The following is an 18,793-nucleotide window of genomic DNA, read 5'->3' on the forward strand; positions in this document are numbered from 1 at the left end:
CTGATTCCCCGCCTCAGATTCCCCGCCTCAGATTCCCCGCCTCAGATTCCTTGCCTCAGATTCCCTGCCTCAGATTCCCCGCCTCAGATTCCCTGCCTCAGATTCCCTGCCTCTGATTGCCTTCCTCTGATTCCCTGCCTCTCATTCCCTGCCTCTGATTCCGCACCTCTGATTCCACGCCTCTCTTTCCGTGTCTCTGATTCCCCGCCTCTGATTCCCTGCCTCTGATCCCCTGCCTCTCTTTGCCTGCCTCTATTTCCGTGCCTCTTTCTCTGCATCTAGTTTCCCACATCTCATTTGCCCCCTCTGATAACCCGCCTCTGATTCCATGCCTCTGATTCACTGCCTCAGATTCCCTGCCTCAGATACCCCGACACAGATTTACCACCTCAGATTCTCCGCCTCAGATTCCCTGCCTCAGATTCCCTGCCTCAGATTCCCTGCCTCAGATTCCCTGCCTCAGATTCCCTGCCTCCGATTCCCCGCCTCTGATTCCCCGCCTCTGATTCCCCGCCTCTGATTCCCAGCCTCTGAATCCCCGCCTCTGAATCCCCGCCTCTGATTCCCCGCCTCTGTTTCCCCGCCTCTGATTCCCCGCCTCTGATTCCCCGCCTCTGATTCCACGCCTCTGATTCCCCGCCTCTGATTCCAGGCCTCTTATTCCCCGCCTCTGATTCCCCACCTCTGATTGCCTGCCACTGATTGCCCACCTCTGATTCCCCGCCTCTGATTCACCGCCTCTGATTTCCGCCTCTGATTCCCCGCCTCTGATTCCCCACCTCTGTCTGTATGCCTCTTTTTCGCCTCCGCTTTTTCCCCTACACTCTTTCCGCGCCTCTCTTTCCCTCCCTCAATTTCAACAACTCTGTTTGATCTGTTCTCTGTACCTCATTTTCAACACACAAGTTCCAACCACTATGTTTCAACCATCACTTTCCCCGCCTCTATTTTTCCGCCTATGTTTACCCGCCTCTGTTTATTCACCTGTTTCACCGCCTCTGATTCCCCGCCTCTGATTCCCCACCTCTGTCTCGACGCCTCACTTTCGCCTCCACTCTTTCCCCTCCACTCTTTCCGTGTCTGTCTTTCCCTCCCTCAATTTCAACAACACTGTTTGATCTGTTTTGTGTACCTCATTTTAAACACACAAGTTCCAACCACTATGTTTTGCCCGCCTCTTTCCCCGCCTCTATTTATCCACCTATGTTTAACTGCCTCTGTTTACCCGCCTGTTTCCCCGCCTCTGATTCCCCACCTTTCATTCCCCGCCTCTCTTTCCCTGCCTCTATTTCCGCGCCTCTTTCTCTGACTCTCTTTCCCCACATCTCTTTTCCTCCCGCTGATTCCCCGCCTCTGATTCCCCGCCTCTGATTCCCTGCCTCTGATGCCCCGCCTCTGATTCCCCGCCTCTGATTCCCCACCTCTGTCTGTATGCCTCTCTTTCGCCTCCGCTTTTTCCCCTACACTCTTTCCGCGCCTCTCTTTCCCTCCCTCAATTTCAACAACTCTGTTTGATCTGTTCTGTGTACCTCATTTTCAACACACAAGTTCCAACCACTATGTTTCACCCATCACTTTCCCCGCCTCTATTTTTCCGCCTATGTTTACCCGCCTCTGTTTACACACCTGTTTCACCGCCTCTGATTCCACGCCTCTGATTCCCCACCTCTGTCTCGACGCCTCTCTTTCGCCTCCACTCTTTCCCCTCCACTCTTTCCATGTCTGTCTTTCCCTCCCTCAATTTCAACAACACTGTTTGATCTGTTTTGTGTACCTCATTTTAAACACACAAGTTCCAACCACTATGTTTTGCCCGCCTCTTTCCCCGCCTCTATTTATCCACCTATGTTTAACTGCCTCTGTTTACCCGCCTGTTTCCCCGCCTCTGATTCCCAACCTTTCGTTCCCCGCCTCTCTTTCCCTGCCTCTATTTCCGCGCCTCTTTCTCTGCCTCTCTTTCCCCACATCTCTTTTCCTCCCGCTGATTCCCCGCCTCTGATTCCCCGCCTCTGATTCCCTGCCTCTGATGCCCCGCCTCTGATTCCCTGCCTCAGATTCCCTGCCTCAGATTCCCTGCCTCAGATTCCCTGCCTCTGATTCCCCGCCTCTGATTCCCCGCCTCATATTCCCCGCCTCTGATTCCCCGCCTCTGATTCCCCGCCTCTGATTCCCTGCCTCAGATTCCCCGGCTCTGATTCCCTGCATCAGATTCCCTGCCTCAGATTCCCTGCCTCTGATTCCCCGCCTCTGATTCCCTGCCTCTGATTCCCCGCCTCTGATTCCCTGCCTCAGATTCCCTGCCTCAGATTCCCTGCCTCAGATTCCCCGCCTCTGATTCCCCGCCTTTGATTCCCCGCCTCTTATTCCCCGCCTCTGATTCCCCGCCTCTGAATCCCGGACTCTGATTCCCTGTCTCTGTTTCCCCGCCTCTGATTCCCCGCCTCTGATTCCCCGCCTCAGATTTCCCGGCTCTGATTCCCTGCCTGAGATTCCCCGCCTCAGATTAAAGGCCTCAGATTCCCCGCCTCAGATTCCCCGCCTCAGATTCCCCGCCTCAGATTCCCCGCCTCAGATTCCCCGCCTCAGATTCCCCGCATCAGGTTCCCCGCCTCAGATTCCCCGCCTCAGATTCCCCGCCTCAGATTCCCCGCCTCAGATTCCCTGCCTCAGATTCCCTGCCTCTGATTGCCTGCCTCTGATACCCTGCCTCTGATTCCCTGCCTCTGAATCACTGCCTCTGATTCCCTGCCTCTGATTCCCTGCCTCTGATTCCCTGCCTCTGATTCCGCGCCTCTGATTCCACGCCTCTCTTTCCGTATCTCTGATTCCCCGCCTCTGATTCCCTGCCTCTGATACCCTGCCTCTCTTTGCCTGCCTCTATTTCGGTGCCTCTTTCTCTGCATCTAGTTTCCCACATCTCATTTGCCCCCTCTGATAACCCGCCTCTGATTCCATGCCTCTGATTCCCCGCCTTTGATTCCCCACCTCTGATTCCCTGCCTTTGATTCCCCGCCTCTGATTCCCTGCCTCAGATTCCCTGCCTCAGATTCCCTGCCTCAGATTCCCTGCCTCAGATTCCCTGCCTCTGATTCCCCGCCTCTGATTCCCCGCCTCTTATTCCCCGCCTCTGATTCCCCGCCTCTGATTCCCCGCCTCTGATTCCCTGCCTCTGTTTCCCCGCCTCTGATTCCCCGCCTCTGATTCCCCGCCTCAGATTTCCCGGCTCTGATTCCCTGCCTGAGATTCCCTGCCTGAGATTCCCCGCATCAGATTCCCTGCCTCAGATTCCCCGCCTCGGATTCCCCGCCTCAGATTCCCCGCCTCAGGTTCCCCGTCTCAGATTCCCCGCCTCAGATTCCCCGCCTCAGATTCCCCGCCTCAGATTCCCTGCCTCAGATTCCCTGCCTCTGATTGCCTTCCTCTGATTCCCTGCCTCTGATTCCCTGCCTCTGATTCCCTGCCTCTGATTCCCTGCCTCTGATTCCCTGCCTCTGATTCCCTGCCTCAGATTCCCCACCTCAGATTCCCCGCCTCAGATTCCCCGCCTCAGATTCCCCGCCTCAGATTCCCCGCCTCAGATTCCCCGCCTCAGATTCCCCGCCTCAGTTTCTCCGCCTCAGATTCCCCGCCTCAGATTCCCCGCCTCAGATTCCCCGCCTCAGATTCCTTGCCTCAGATTCCCTGCCTCTGATTCCCTGCCTCTGATTCCCTGCCTCTGATTCCCTGCCTCTGATTCCGAGCCTCTGATTCCACGCCTCTCTTTCCGTATCTCTGATTCCCCGCATCTGATTCCCTGCCTCTGATACCCTGCCTCTCTTTGCCTGCCTCTATTTCGGTGCCTCTTTCTCTGCATCTAGTTTCCCACATCTCATTTTCCCCCTCTGATAACCCGCCTCTGATGCCATGCCTCTGAATCCCCGCCTCTGATTCCCCGCCTCTGATTCCCTGCCTCTGATTCCCCGCCTCTGATTCCCTGCCTCAGAATCCCTGCCTCAGATTCCCTGCCTCAGATTCCCTGCCTCAGATTCCCTGCCTCTGATTCCCCGCCTCTGATTCCCCGCCTCTTATTCCCCGCCTCTGATTCCCCGCCTCTGATTCCCCGCCTCTGATTCCCTGCCTCTGTTTCCCCGCCTCTGATTCCCCGCCTCTGATTCCCCGCATCAGATTTCCCGGCTCTAATTCCCTGCCTGAGATTCCCTGCCTGAGATTCCCCGCCTCAGATTCCCCGCCTCAGATTCCCCGCCTCAGATTCCCCACCTCATATTCCCCGCCTCAGATTCCCCATCTCAGATTCCCCGCCTCAGATTCCCCGCCTCAGATTCCCCGCCTCAGATTCCCTGCCTCATATTCCCTGCCTCTGATTGCCTTCCTCTGATTCCCTGCCTCTGATTCCCTGCCTCTGATTTCCTGCCTCTGATTCCCTGCCTCTGATTCCCTGCCTCTAATTCCCTGCCTCTGATTCCGCACCTCTGATTCCACGCCTCTCTTTCCGTGTCTCTGATTCCCCGCCTCTGATTCCCTGCCTCTGATACCCTGCCTCTCTTTGCCTGCCTCTATTTCCGTGCCTCTTTCTCTGCATCTAGTTTCCCACATCTCATTTGCCCCCTCTGATAACCCGCCTCTGATTCCATGCCTCTGATTCCCCGCCTCTGATTCCCCGCCTCTGATTCCCCGCCTCTGATTCCCTGCCTCAGATTCCCTGCCTCAGATTCCTTGCCTCAGATTCCCTGCCTCTGATTCCCCGCCTCTGTTTCCCCACCTCTTATTCCCCGCCTCTGATTCCCCGCCTCTGATTCCCCGCCTCTGATTCCCTGCCTCTGTTTCCCTGCCTCTGATTCCCCGCCTCTGATTCCCCACCTCTTATTCCCCGCCTCTGATTCCCCGCCTCTGATTCCCCGCCTCTGATTCCCTGCCTCTGTTTCCCCGCCTCTGATTCCCCGCGTCTGATTCCCCGCCTCAGATTCCCCGGCTCTGATTCCCTGCCTGAGATTCCATGCCTCAGAATCCCCGCCTCAGATTCCCTGCCTCAGATTCCCCGCCTCTGATTCCCCGCCTCAGATTCCCCGCCTCAGATTCCCTGCCTCAGATTCCCCGCCTCAGATTCCCCGCCTCAGATTCCCCGCCTCAGATTCCCTGCCTCAGATTCCCCGCCTCAGATTCCCCGCCTCAGATTCCCCGCCTCAGATTCCCCGCCTCAGATTCCTTGCCTCAGATTCCCTGCCTCAGATTCCCCGCCTCAGATTCCCTGCCTCAGATTCCCTGCCTCTGATCCCCTGCCTCTCTTTGCCTGCCTCTATTTCGGTGCCTCTTTCTCTGCATCTAGTTTCCCACATCTCATTTGCCCCCACTGATAACCCGCCTCTGATTCCATACCTCTGATTCCCCGCCTCTCATTCCCCGCCTCTGATTCCCCGCCTCTGATTCCCTGCCTCAGATTCCCTGCCTCAGATTCCTTGCCTCAGATTCCCTGCCTCTGATTCCCCGCCTCTGATTCCCCACCTCTTATTCCCCGCCTCTGATTCCCCGCCTCTGATTCCCTGCCTCTCATTCCCTGCCTCTGATTCCGCACCTCTGATTCCACGCCTCTCTTTCCGTGTCTCTGATTCCCCGCCTCTGATTCCCTGCCTCTGATCCCCTGACTCTCTTTGCCTGCCTCTATTTCCGTGCCTCTTTCTCTGCATCTAGTTTCCCACATCTCATTTGCCCCCTCTGATAACCCGCCTCTGATTCCATGCCTCTGATTCACTGCCTCAGATTCCCTGCCTCAGATACCCCGACACAGATTCCCTGCCTCAGATTCCCTGCCTCAGATTCCCTGCCTCCGATTCCCCGCCTCTGATTCCCCGCCTCTGATTCCCCGCCTCTGATTCCCAGCCTCTGAATCCCCGCCTCTGAATCCCCGCCTCTGATTCCCCGCCTCTGTTTCCCCGCCTCTGATTCCCCGCCTCTGATTCCCCGCCTCTGATTCCACGCCTCTGATTCCCCGCCTCTGATTCCAGGCCTCTTATTCCCCGCCTCTGATTCCCCGCCTCTGATTCCCCGCCTCTGATTCCCTGCCTCTGTTTCCCCGCCTCTGATTCCCCGCCTCTGATTCCCCGCCTCAGATTTCCCGGCTCTGATTCCCTGCCTGAGATTCCCTGCCTGAGATTCCCCGCATCAGATTCCCTGCCTCAGATTCCCCGCCTCGGATTCCCCGCCTCAGATTCCCCGCCTCAGGTTCCCCGTCTCAGATTCCCCGCCTCAGATTCCCCGCCTCTGATTCCCTGCCTCAGTTTCCCCGGCTCTGATTCCCTGCATCAGATTCCCTGCCTCAGATTCCCTGCCTCTGATTCCCCGCCTCTGATTCCCTGCCTCTGATTCCCCGCCTCTGATTCCCTGCCTCAGATTCCCTGCCTCAGATTCCCTGCCTCAGATTCCCCGCATCTGATTCCCCGCCTTTGATTCCCCGCCTCTTATTCCCCGCCTCAGATTCCCTGCCTCAGATTCCCCGCCTCAGATTCCCTGCCTCAGATTCCCTGCCTCTGATTGCCTTCCTCTGATTCCCTGCCTCTCATTCCCTGCCTCTGATTCCGCACCTCTGATTCCACGCCTCTCTTTCCGTGTCTCTGATTCCCCGCCTCTGATTCCCTGCCTCTGATCCCCTGCCTCTCTTTGCCTGCCTCTATTTCGGTGCCTCTTTCTCTCCATCTAGTTTCCCACATCTCATTTGCCCCCACTGATAACCCGCCTCTGATTCCATACCTCTGATTCCCCGCCTCTCATTCCCCGCCTCTGATTCCCCGCCTCTGATTCCCTGCCTCAGATTCCCTGCCTCAGATTCCTTGCCTCAGATTCCCTGCCTCTGATTCCCCGCCTCTGATTCCCCACCTCTTATTCCCCGCCTCTGATTCCCCGCCTCTGATTCCCTGCCTCTCATTCCCTGCCTCTGATTCCGCACCTCTGATTCCACGCCTCTCTTTCCGTGTCTCTGATTCCCCGCCTCAGATTCCCCGCCTCAGATTCCCCGCCTCAGATTCCTTGCCTCAGATTCCCTGCCTCAGATTCCCCGCCTCAGATTCCCTGCCTCAGATTCCCTGCCTCTGATTGCCTTCCTCTGATTCCCTGCCTCTCATTCCCTGCCTCTGATTCCGCACCTCTGATTCCACGCCTCTCTTTCCGTGTCTCTGATTCCCCGCCTCAGATTCCCTGCCTCTGATCCCCTGCCTCTCTTTGCCTGCCTCTATTTCCGTGCCTCTTTCTCTGCATCTAGTTTCCCACATCTCATTTGCCCCCTCTGATAACCCGCCTCTGATTCCATGCCTCTGATTCACTGCCTCAGATTCCCTGCCTCAGATACCCCGACACAGATTTACCACCTCAGATTCTCCGCCTCAGATTCCCTGCCTCAGATTCCCTGCCTCAGATTCCCTGCCTCAGATTCCCTGCCTCAGATTCCCTGCCTCCGATTCCCCGCCTCTGATTCCCCGCCTCTGATTCCCCGCCTCTGATTCCCAGCCTCTGAATCCCCGCCTCTGAATCCCCGCCTCTGATTCCCCGCCTCTGTTTCCCCGCCTCTGATTCCCCGCCTCTGATTCCCCGCCTCTGATTCCACGCCTCTGATTCCCCGCCTCTGATTCCAGGCCTCTTATTCCCCGCCTCTGATTCCCCACCTCTGATTGCCTGCCACTGATTGCCCACCTCTGATTCCCCGCCTCTGATTCACCGCCTCTGATTTCCGCCTCTGATTCCCCGCCTCTGATTCCCCACCTCTGTCTGTATGCCTCTTTTTCGCCTCCGCTTTTTCCCCTACACTCTTTCCGCGCCTCTCTTTCCCTCCCTCAATTTCAACAACTCTGTTTGATCTGTTCTCTGTACCTCATTTTCAACACACAAGTTCCAACCACTATGTTTCAACCATCACTTTCCCCGCCTCTATTTTTCCGCCTATGTTTACCCGCCTCTGTTTATTCACCTGTTTCACCGCCTCTGATTCCCCGCCTCTGATTCCCCACCTCTGTCTCGACGCCTCACTTTCGCCTCCACTCTTTCCCCTCCACTCTTTCCGTGTCTGTCTTTCCCTCCCTCAATTTCAACAACACTGTTTGATCTGTTTTGTGTACCTCATTTTAAACACACAAGTTCCAACCACTATGTTTTGCCCGCCTCTTTCCCCGCCTCTATTTATCCACCTATGTTTAACTGCCTCTGTTTACCCGCCTGTTTCCCCGCCTCTGATTCCCCACCTTTCATTCCCCGCCTCTCTTTCCCTGCCTCTATTTCCGCGCCTCTTTCTCTGACTCTCTTTCCCCACATCTCTTTTCCTCCCGCTGATTCCCCGCCTCTGATTCCCCGCCTCTGATTCCCTGCCTCTGATGCCCCGCCTCTGATTCCCCGCCTCTGATTCCCCACCTCTGTCTGTATGCCTCTCTTTCGCCTCCGCTTTTTCCCCTACACTCTTTCCGCGCCTCTCTTTCCCTCCCTCAATTTCAACAACTCTGTTTGATCTGTTCTGTGTACCTCATTTTCAACACACAAGTTCCAACCACTATGTTTCACCCATCACTTTCCCCGCCTCTATTTTTCCGCCTATGTTTACCCGCCTCTGTTTACACACCTGTTTCACCGCCTCTGATTCCACGCCTCTGATTCCCCACCTCTGTCTCGACGCCTCTCTTTCGCCTCCACTCTTTCCCCTCCACTCTTTCCATGTCTGTCTTTCCCTCCCTCAATTTCAACAACACTGTTTGATCTGTTTTGTGTACCTCATTTTAAACACACAAGTTCCAACCACTATGTTTTGCCCGCCTCTTTCCCCGCCTCTATTTATCCACCTATGTTTAACTGCCTCTGTTTACCCGCCTGTTTCCCCGCCTCTGATTCCCAACCTTTCGTTCCCCGCCTCTCTTTCCCTGCCTCTATTTCCGCGCCTCTTTCTCTGCCTCTCTTTCCCCACATCTCTTTTCCTCCCGCTGATTCCCCGCCTCTGATTCCCCGCCTCTGATTCCCTGCCTCTGATGCCCCGCCTCTGATTCCCTGCCTCAGATTCCCTGCCTCAGATTCCCTGCCTCAGATTCCCTGCCTCTGATTCCCCGCCTCTGATTCCCCGCCTCATATTCCCCGCCTCTGATTCCCCGCCTCTGATTCCCCGCCTCTGATTCCCTGCCTCAGATTCCCCGGCTCTGATTCCCTGCATCAGATTCCCTGCCTCAGATTCCCTGCCTCTGATTCCCCGCCTCTGATTCCCTGCCTCTGATTCCCCGCCTCTGATTCCCTGCCTCAGATTCCCTGCCTCAGATTCCCTGCCTCAGATTCCCCGCCTCTGATTCCCCGCCTTTGATTCCCCGCCTCTTATTCCCCGCCTCTGATTCCCCGCCTCTGAATCCCGGACTCTGATTCCCTGTCTCTGTTTCCCCGCCTCTGATTCCCCGCCTCTGATTCCCCGCCTCAGATTTCCCGGCTCTGATTCCCTGCCTGAGATTCCCCGCCTCAGATTAAAGGCCTCAGATTCCCCGCCTCAGATTCCCCGCCTCAGATTCCCCGCCTCAGATTCCCCGCCTCAGATTCCCCGCCTCAGATTCCCCGCATCAGGTTCCCCGCCTCAGATTCCCCGCCTCAGATTCCCCGCCTCAGATTCCCCGCCTCAGATTCCCTGCCTCAGATTCCCTGCCTCTGATTGCCTGCCTCTGATACCCTGCCTCTGATTCCCTGCCTCTGAATCACTGCCTCTGATTCCCTGCCTCTGATTCCCTGCCTCTGATTCCCTGCCTCTGATTCCGCGCCTCTGATTCCACGCCTCTCTTTCCGTATCTCTGATTCCCCGCCTCTGATTCCCTGCCTCTGATACCCTGCCTCTCTTTGCCTGCCTCTATTTCGGTGCCTCTTTCTCTGCATCTAGTTTCCCACATCTCATTTGCCCCCTCTGATAACCCGCCTCTGATTCCATGCCTCTGATTCCCCGCCTTTGATTCCCCACCTCTGATTCCCTGCCTTTGATTCCCCGCCTCTGATTCCCTGCCTCAGATTCCCTGCCTCAGATTCCCTGCCTCAGATTCCCTGCCTCAGATTCCCTGCCTCTGATTCCCCGCCTCTGATTCCCCGCCTCTTATTCCCCGCCTCTGATTCCCCGCCTCTGATTCCCCGCCTCTGATTCCCTGCCTCTGTTTCCCCGCCTCTGATTCCCCGCCTCTGATTCCCCGCCTCAGATTTCCCGGCTCTGATTCCCTGCCTGAGATTCCCTGCCTGAGATTCCCCGCATCAGATTCCCTGCCTCAGATTCCCCGCCTCGGATTCCCCGCCTCAGATTCCCCGCCTCAGGTTCCCCGTCTCAGATTCCCCGCCTCAGATTCCCCGCCTCAGATTCCCCGCCTCAGATTCCCTGCCTCAGATTCCCTGCCTCTGATTGCCTTCCTCTGATTCCCTGCCTCTGATTCCCTGCCTCTGATTCCCTGCCTCTGATTCCCTGCCTCTGATTCCATGCCTCTGATTCCCTGCCTCAGATTCCCCACCTCAGATTCCCCGCCTCAGATTCCCCGCCTCAGATTCCCCGCCTCAGATTCCCCGCCTCAGATTCCCCGCCTCAGATTCCCCGCCTCAGTTTCTCCGCCTCAGATTCCCCGCCTCAGATTCCCCGCCTCAGATTCCCCGCCTCAGATTCCTTGCCTCAGATTCCCTGCCTCTGATTCCCTGCCTCTGATTCCCTGCCTCTGATTCCCTGCCTCTGATTCCGAGCCTCTGATTCCACGCCTCTCTTTCCGTATCTCTGATTCCCCGCATCTGATTCCCTGCCTCTGATACCCTGCCTCTCTTTGCCTGCCTCTATTTCGGTGCCTCTTTCTCTGCATCTAGTTTCCCACATCTCATTTTCCCCCTCTGATAACCCGCCTCTGATGCCATGCCTCTGAATCCCCGCCTCTGATTCCCCGCCTCTGATTCCCTGCCTCTGATTCCCCGCCTCTGATTCCCTGCCTCAGAATCCCTGCCTCAGATTCCCTGCCTCAGATTCCCTGCCTCAGATTCCCTGCCTCTGATTCCCCGCCTCTGATTCCCCGCCTCTTATTCCCCGCCTCTGATTCCCCGCCTCTGATTCCCCGCCTCTGATTCCCTGCCTCTGTTTCCCCGCCTCTGATTCCCCGCCTCTGATTCCCCGCATCAGATTTCCCGGCTCTAATTCCCTGCCTGAGATTCCCTGCCTGAGATTCCCCGCCTCAGATTCCCCGCCTCAGATTCCCCGCCTCAGATTCCCCGCCTCATATTCCCCGCCTCAGATTCCCCATCTCAGATTCCCCGCCTCAGATTCCCCGCCTCAGATTCCCCGCCTCAGATTCCCTGCCTCATATTCCCTGCCTCTGATTGCCTTCCTCTGATTCCCTGCCTCTGATTCCCTGCCTCTGATTTCCTGCCTCTGATTCCCTGCCTCTGATTCCCTGCCTCTAATTCCCTGCCTCTGATTCCGCACCTCTGATTCCACGCCTCTCTTTCCGTGTCTCTGATTCCCCGCCTCTGATTCCCTGCCTCTGATACCCTGCCTCTCTTTGCCTGCCTCTATTTCCGTGCCTCTTTCTCTGCATCTAGTTTCCCACATCTCATTTGCCCCCTCTGATAACCCGCCTCTGATTCCATGCCTCTGATTCCCCGCCTCTGATTCCCCGCCTCTGATTCCCCGCCTCTGATTCCCTGCCTCAGATTCCCTGCCTCAGATTCCTTGCCTCAGATTCCCTGCCTCTGATTCCCCGCCTCTGTTTCCCCACCTCTTATTCCCCGCCTCTGATTCCCCGCCTCTGATTCCCCGCCTCTGATTCCCTGCCTCTGTTTCCCTGCCTCTGATTCCCCGCCTCTGATTCCCCACCTCTTATTCCCCGCCTCTGATTCCCCGCCTCTGATTCCCCGCCTCTGATTCCCTGCCTCTGTTTCCCCGCCTCTGATTCCCCGCGTCTGATTCCCCGCCTCAGATTCCCCGGCTCTGATTCCCTGCCTGAGATTCCATGCCTCAGAATCCCCGCCTCAGATTCCCTGCCTCAGATTCCCCGCCTCTGATTCCCCGCCTCAGATTCCCCGCCTCAGATTCCCTGCCTCAGATTCCCCGCCTCAGATTCCCCGCCTCAGATTCCCCGCCTCAGATTCCCTGCCTCAGATTCCCCGCCTCAGATTCCCCGCCTCAGATTCCCCGCCTCAGATTCCCCGCCTCAGATTCCTTGCCTCAGATTCCCTGCCTCAGATTCCCCGCCTCAGATTCCCTGCCTCAGATTCCCTGCCTCTGATCCCCTGCCTCTCTTTGCCTGCCTCTATTTCGGTGCCTCTTTCTCTGCATCTAGTTTCCCACATCTCATTTGCCCCCACTGATAACCCGCCTCTGATTCCATACCTCTGATTCCCCGCCTCTCATTCCCCGCCTCTGATTCCCCGCCTCTGATTCCCTGCCTCAGATTCCCTGCCTCAGATTCCTTGCCTCAGATTCCCTGCCTCTGATTCCCCGCCTCTGATTCCCCACCTCTTATTCCCCGCCTCTGATTCCCCGCCTCTGATTCCCTGCCTCTCATTCCCTGCCTCTGATTCCGCACCTCTGATTCCACGCCTCTCTTTCCGTGTCTCTGATTCCCCGCCTCTGATTCCCTGCCTCTGATCCCCTGACTCTCTTTGCCTGCCTCTATTTCCGTGCCTCTTTCTCTGCATCTAGTTTCCCACATCTCATTTGCCCCCTCTGATAACCCGCCTCTGATTCCATGCCTCTGATTCACTGCCTCAGATTCCCTGCCTCAGATACCCCGACACAGATTTACCACCTCAGATTCTCCGCCTCAGATTCCCTGCCTCAGATTCCCTGCCTCAGATTCCCTGCCTCAGATTCCCTGCCTCAGATTCCCTGCCTCCGATTCCCCGCCTCTGATTCCCCGCCTCTGATTCCCCGCCTCTGATTCCCAGCCTCTGAATCCCCGCCTCTGAATCCCCGCCTCTGATTCCCCGCCTCTGTTTCCCCGCCTCTGATTCCCCGCCTCTGATTCCCCGCCTCTGATTCCACGCCTCTGATTCCCCGCCTCTGATTCCAGGCCTCTTATTCCCCGCCTCTGATTCCCCACCTCTGATTGCCTGCCACTGATTGCCCACCTCTGATTCCCCGCCTCTGATTCACCGCCTCTGATTTCCGCCTCTGATTCCCCGCCTCTGATTCCCCACCTCTGTCTGTATGCCTCTTTTTCGCCTCCGCTTTTTCCCCTACACTCTTTCCGCGCCTCTCTTTCCCTCCCTCAATTTCAACAACTCTGTTTGATCTGTTCTCTGTACCTCATTTTCAACACACAAGTTCCAACCACTATGTTTCAACCATCACTTTCCCCGCCTCTATTTTTCCGCCTATGTTTACCCGCCTCTGTTTATTCACCTGTTTCACCGCCTCTGATTCCCCGCCTCTGATTCCCCACCTCTGTCTCGACGCCTCACTTTCGCCTCCACTCTTTCCCCTCCACTCTTTCCGTGTCTGTCTTTCCCTCCCTCAATTTCAACAACACTGTTTGATCTGTTTTGTGTACCTCATTTTAAACACACAAGTTCCAACCACTATGTTTTGCCCGCCTCTTTCCCCGCCTCTATTTATCCACCTATGTTTAACTGCCTCTGTTTACCCGCCTGTTTCCCCGCCTCTGATTCCCCACCTTTCATTCCCCGCCTCTCTTTCCCTGCCTCTATTTCCGCGCCTCTTTCTCTGACTCTCTTTCCCCACATCTCTTTTCCTCCCGCTGATTCCCCGCCTCTGATTCCCCGCCTCTGATTCCCTGCCTCTGATGCCCCGCCTCTGATTCCCCGCCTCTGATTCCCCACCTCTGTCTGTATGCCTCTCTTTCGCCTCCGCTTTTTCCCCTACACTCTTTCCGCGCCTCTCTTTCCCTCCCTCAATTTCAACAACTCTGTTTGATCTGTTCTGTGTACCTCATTTTCAACACACAAGTTCCAACCACTATGTTTCACCCATCACTTTCCCCGCCTCTATTTTTCCGCCTATGTTTACCCGCCTCTGTTTACACACCTGTTTCACCGCCTCTGATTCCACGCCTCTGATTCCCCACCTCTGTCTCGACGCCTCTCTTTCGCCTCCACTCTTTCCCCTCCACTCTTTCCATGTCTGTCTTTCCCTCCCTCAATTTCAACAACACTGTTTGATCTGTTTTGTGTACCTCATTTTAAACACACAAGTTCCAACCACTATGTTTTGCCCGCCTCTTTCCCCGCCTCTATTTATCCACCTATGTTTAACTGCCTCTGTTTACCCGCCTGTTTCCCCGCCTCTGATTCCCAACCTTTCGTTCCCCGCCTCTCTTTCCCTGCCTCTATTTCCGCGCCTCTTTCTCTGCCTCTCTTTCCCCACATCTCTTTTCCTCCCGCTGATTCCCCGCCTCTGATTCCCCGCCTCTGATTCCCTGCCTCTGATGCCCCGCCTCTGATTCCCTGCCTCAGATTCCCTGCCTCAGATTCCCTGCCTCAGATTCCCTGCCTCTGATTCCCCGCCTCTGATTCCCCGCCTCATATTCCCCGCCTCTGATTCCCCGCCTCTGATTCCCCGCCTCTGATTCCCTGCCTCAGATTCCCCGGCTCTGATTCCCTGCATCAGATTCCCTGCCTCAGATTCCCTGCCTCTGATTCCCCGCCTCTGATTCCCTGCCTCTGATTCCCCGCCTCTGATTCCCTGCCTCAGATTCCCTGCCTCAGATTCCCTGCCTCAGATTCCCCGCCTCTGATTCCCCGCCTTTGATTCCCCGCCTCTTATTCCCCGCCTCTGATTCCCCGCCTCTGAATCCCGGACTCTGATTCCCTGTCTCTGTTTCCCCGCCTCTGATTCCCCGCCTCTGATTCCCCGCCTCAGATTTCCCGGCTCTGATTCCCTGCCTGAGATTCCCCGCCTCAGATTAAAGGCCTCAGATTCCCCGCCTCAGATTCCCCGCCTCAGATTCCCCGCCTCAGATTCCCCGCCTCAGATTCCCCGCCTCAGATTCCCCGCATCAGGTTCCCCGCCTCAGATTCCCCGCCTCAGATTCCCCGCCTCAGATTCCCCGCCTCAGATTCCCTGCCTCAGATTCCCTGCCTCTGATTGCCTGCCTCTGATACCCTGCCTCTGATTCCCTGCCTCTGAATCACTGCCTCTGATTCCCTGCCTCTGATTCCCTGCCTCTGATTCCCTGCCTCTGATTCCGCGCCTCTGATTCCACGCCTCTCTTTCCGTATCTCTGATTCCCCGCCTCTGATTCCCTGCCTCTGATACCCTGCCTCTCTTTGCCTGCCTCTATTTCGGTGCCTCTTTCTCTGCATCTAGTTTCCCACATCTCATTTGCCCCCTCTGATAACCCGCCTCTGATTCCATGCCTCTGATTCCCCGCCTTTGATTCCCCACCTCTGATTCCCTGCCTTTGATTCCCCGCCTCTGATTCCCTGCCTCAGATTCCCTGCCTCAGATTCCCTGCCTCAGATTCCCTGCCTCAGATTCCCTGCCTCTGATTCCCCGCCTCTGATTCCCCGCCTCTTATTCCCCGCCTCTGATTCCCCGCCTCTGATTCCCCGCCTCTGATTCCCTGCCTCTGTTTCCCCGCCTCTGATTCCCCGCCTCTGATTCCCCGCCTCAGATTTCCCGGCTCTGATTCCCTGCCTGAGATTCCCTGCCTGAGATTCCCCGCATCAGATTCCCTGCCTCAGATTCCCCGCCTCGGATTCCCCGCCTCAGATTCCCCGCCTCAGGTTCCCCGTCTCAGATTCCCCGCCTCAGATTCCCCGCCTCAGATTCCCCGCCTCAGATTCCCTGCCTCAGATTCCCTGCCTCTGATTGCCTTCCTCTGATTCCCTGCCTCTGATTCCCTGCCTCTGATTCCCTGCCTCTGATTCCCTGCCTCTGATTCCATGCCTCTGATTCCCTGCCTCAGATTCCCCACCTCAGATTCCCCGCCTCAGATTCCCCGCCTCAGATTCCCCGCCTCAGATTCCCCGCCTCAGATTCCCCGCCTCAGATTCCCCGCCTCAGTTTCTCCGCCTCAGATTCCCCGCCTCAGATTCCCCGCCTCAGATTCCCCGCCTCAGATTCCTTGCCTCAGATTCCCTGCCTCTGATTCCCTGCCTCTGATTCCCTGCCTCTGATTCCCTGCCTCTGATTCCGAGCCTCTGATTCCACGCCTCTCTTTCCGTATCTCTGATTCCCCGCATCTGATTCCCTGCCTCTGATACCCTGCCTCTCTTTGCCTGCCTCTATTTCGGTGCCTCTTTCTCTGCATCTAGTTTCCCACATCTCATTTTCCCCCTCTGATAACCCGCCTCTGATGCCATGCCTCTGAATCCCCGCCTCTGATTCCCCGCCTCTGATTCCCTGCCTCTGATTCCCCGCCTCTGATTCCCTGCCTCAGAATCCCTGCCTCAGATTCCCTGCCTCAGATTCCCTGCCTCAGATTCCCTGCCTCTGATTCCCCGCCTCTGATTCCCCGCCTCTTATTCCCCGCCTCTGATTCCCCGCCTCTGATTCCCCGCCTCTGATTCCCTGCCTCTGTTTCCCCGCCTCTGATTCCCCGCCTCTGATTCCCCGCATCAGATTTCCCGGCTCTAATTCCCTGCCTGAGATTCCCTGCCTGAGATTCCCCGCCTCAGATTCCCCGCCTCAGATTCCCCGCCTCAGATTCCCCGCCTCATATTCCCCGCCTCAGATTCCCCATCTCAGATTCCCCGCCTCAGATTCCCCGCCTCAGATTCCCCGCCTCAGATTCCCTGCCTCATATTCCCTGCCTCTGATTGCCTTCCTCTGATTCCCTGCCTCTGATTCCCTGCCTCTGATTTCCTGCCTCTGATTCCCTGCCTCTGATTCCCTGCCTCTAATTCCCTGCCTCTGATTCCGCACCTCTGATTCCACGCCTCTCTTTCCGTGTCTCTGATTCCCCGCCTCTGATTCCCTGCCTCTGATACCCTGCCTCTCTTTGCCTGCCTCTATTTCCGTGCCTCTTTCTCTGCATCTAGTTTCCCACATCTCATTTGCCCCCTCTGATAACCCGCCTCTGATTCCATGCCTCTGATTCCCCGCCTCTGATTCCCCGCCTCTGATTCCCCGCCTCTGATTCCCTGCCTCAGATTCCCTGCCTCAGATTCCTTGCCTCAGATTCCCTGCCTCTGATTCCCCGCCTCTGTTTCCCCACCTCTTATTCCCCGCCTCTGATTCCCCACCTCTGATTCCCCGCCTCTGATTCCCTGCCTCTGTTTCCCTGCCTCTGATTCCCCGCCTCTGATTCCCCACCTCTTATTCCCCGCCTCTGATTCCCCGCCTCTGATTCCCCGCCTCTGATTCCCTGCCTCTGTTTCCCCGCCTCTGATTCCCCGCGTCTGATTCCCCGCCTCAGATTCCCCGGCTCTGATTCCCTGCCTGAGATTCCATGCCTCAGAATCCCCGCCTCAGATTCCCTGCCTCAGATTCCCCGCCTCTGATTCCCCGCCTCAGATTCCCCGCCTCAGATTCCCTGCCTCAGATTCCCCGCCTCAGATTCCCCGCCTCAGATTCCCCGCCTCAGATTCCCTGCCTCAGATTCCCCGCCTCAGATTCCCCGCCTCAGATTCCCCGCCTCAGATTCCCCGCCTCAGATTCCTTGCCTCAGATTCCCTGCCTCAGATTCCCCGCCTCAGATTCCCTGCCTCAGATTCCCTGCCTCTGATCCCCTGCCTCTCTTTGCCTGCCTCTATTTCGGTGCCTCTTTCTCTGCATCTAGTTTCCCACATCTCATTTGCCCCCACTGATAACCCGCCTCTGATTCCATACCTCTGATTCCCCGCCTCTCATTCCCCGCCTCTGATTCCCCGCCTCTGATTCCCTGCCTCAGATTCCCTGCCTCAGATTCCTTGCCTCAGATTCCCTGCCTCTGATTCCCCGCCTCTGATTCCCCACCTCTTATTCCCCGCCTCTGATTCCCCGCCTCTGATTCCCTGCCTCTCATTCCCTGCCTCTGATTCCGCACCTCTGATTCCACGCCTCTCTTTCCGTGTCTCTGATTCCCCGCCTCTGATTCCCTGCCTCTGATCCCCTGACTCTTTTTGCCTGCCTCTATTTCCGTGCCTCTTTCTCTGCATCTAGTTTCCCACATCTCATTTGCCCCCTCTGATAACCCGCCTCTGATTCCATGCCTCTGATTCACTGCCTCAGATTCCCTGCCTCAGATACCCCGACACAGATTCCCTGCCTCAGATTCCCTGCCTCAGATTCCCTGCCTCCGATTCCCCGCCTCTGATTCCCCGCCTCTGATTCCCCGCCTCTGATTCCCAGCCTCTGAATCCCCGCCTCTGAATCCCCGCCTCTGATTCCCCGCCTCTGTTTCCCCGCCTCTGATTCCCCGCCTCTGATTCCCCGCCTCTGATTCCACGCCTCTGATTCCCCGCCTCTGATTCCAGGCCTCTTATTCCCCGCCTCTGATTCCCCGCCTCTGATTCCCCGCCTCTGATTCCCTGCCTCAGATTCCTTGCCTCAGATTCCTTGCCTCAGATTCCCTGCCTCTGATTCGCCGCCTCTGATACCCCGCCTCTTATTCCCTGCCTCTGATTCCCCGCCTCTGATTCCCCGCCTCTGATTCCCTGCCTCTGTTTCCCTGCCTCTGATTCCCCGCGTCTGATTCCCCGCATCAGATTCCCCGGCTGTGATTCCCTGCCTGAGATTCCATGCCTCAGAATCCCCCCCTCAGATTCCCTGCCTCAGATTCCCCGCCTCAGATTCCCCGCCTCATATTCCCCGCCTCAGATTCCCTGCCTCAGATTCCCCGCCTCAGATTCCCCGCCTCTGATTCCCTGCCTCAGATTCCCCGGCTCTGATTCCCTGCAT

The sequence above is a fragment of the Narcine bancroftii genome, chromosome 13, assembly GCF_036971445.1.
Source record: "Narcine bancroftii isolate sNarBan1 chromosome 13, sNarBan1.hap1, whole genome shotgun sequence".
In the NCBI taxonomy this organism is placed as follows: Eukaryota; Metazoa; Chordata; class Chondrichthyes; order Torpediniformes; family Narcinidae; genus Narcine; species Narcine bancroftii.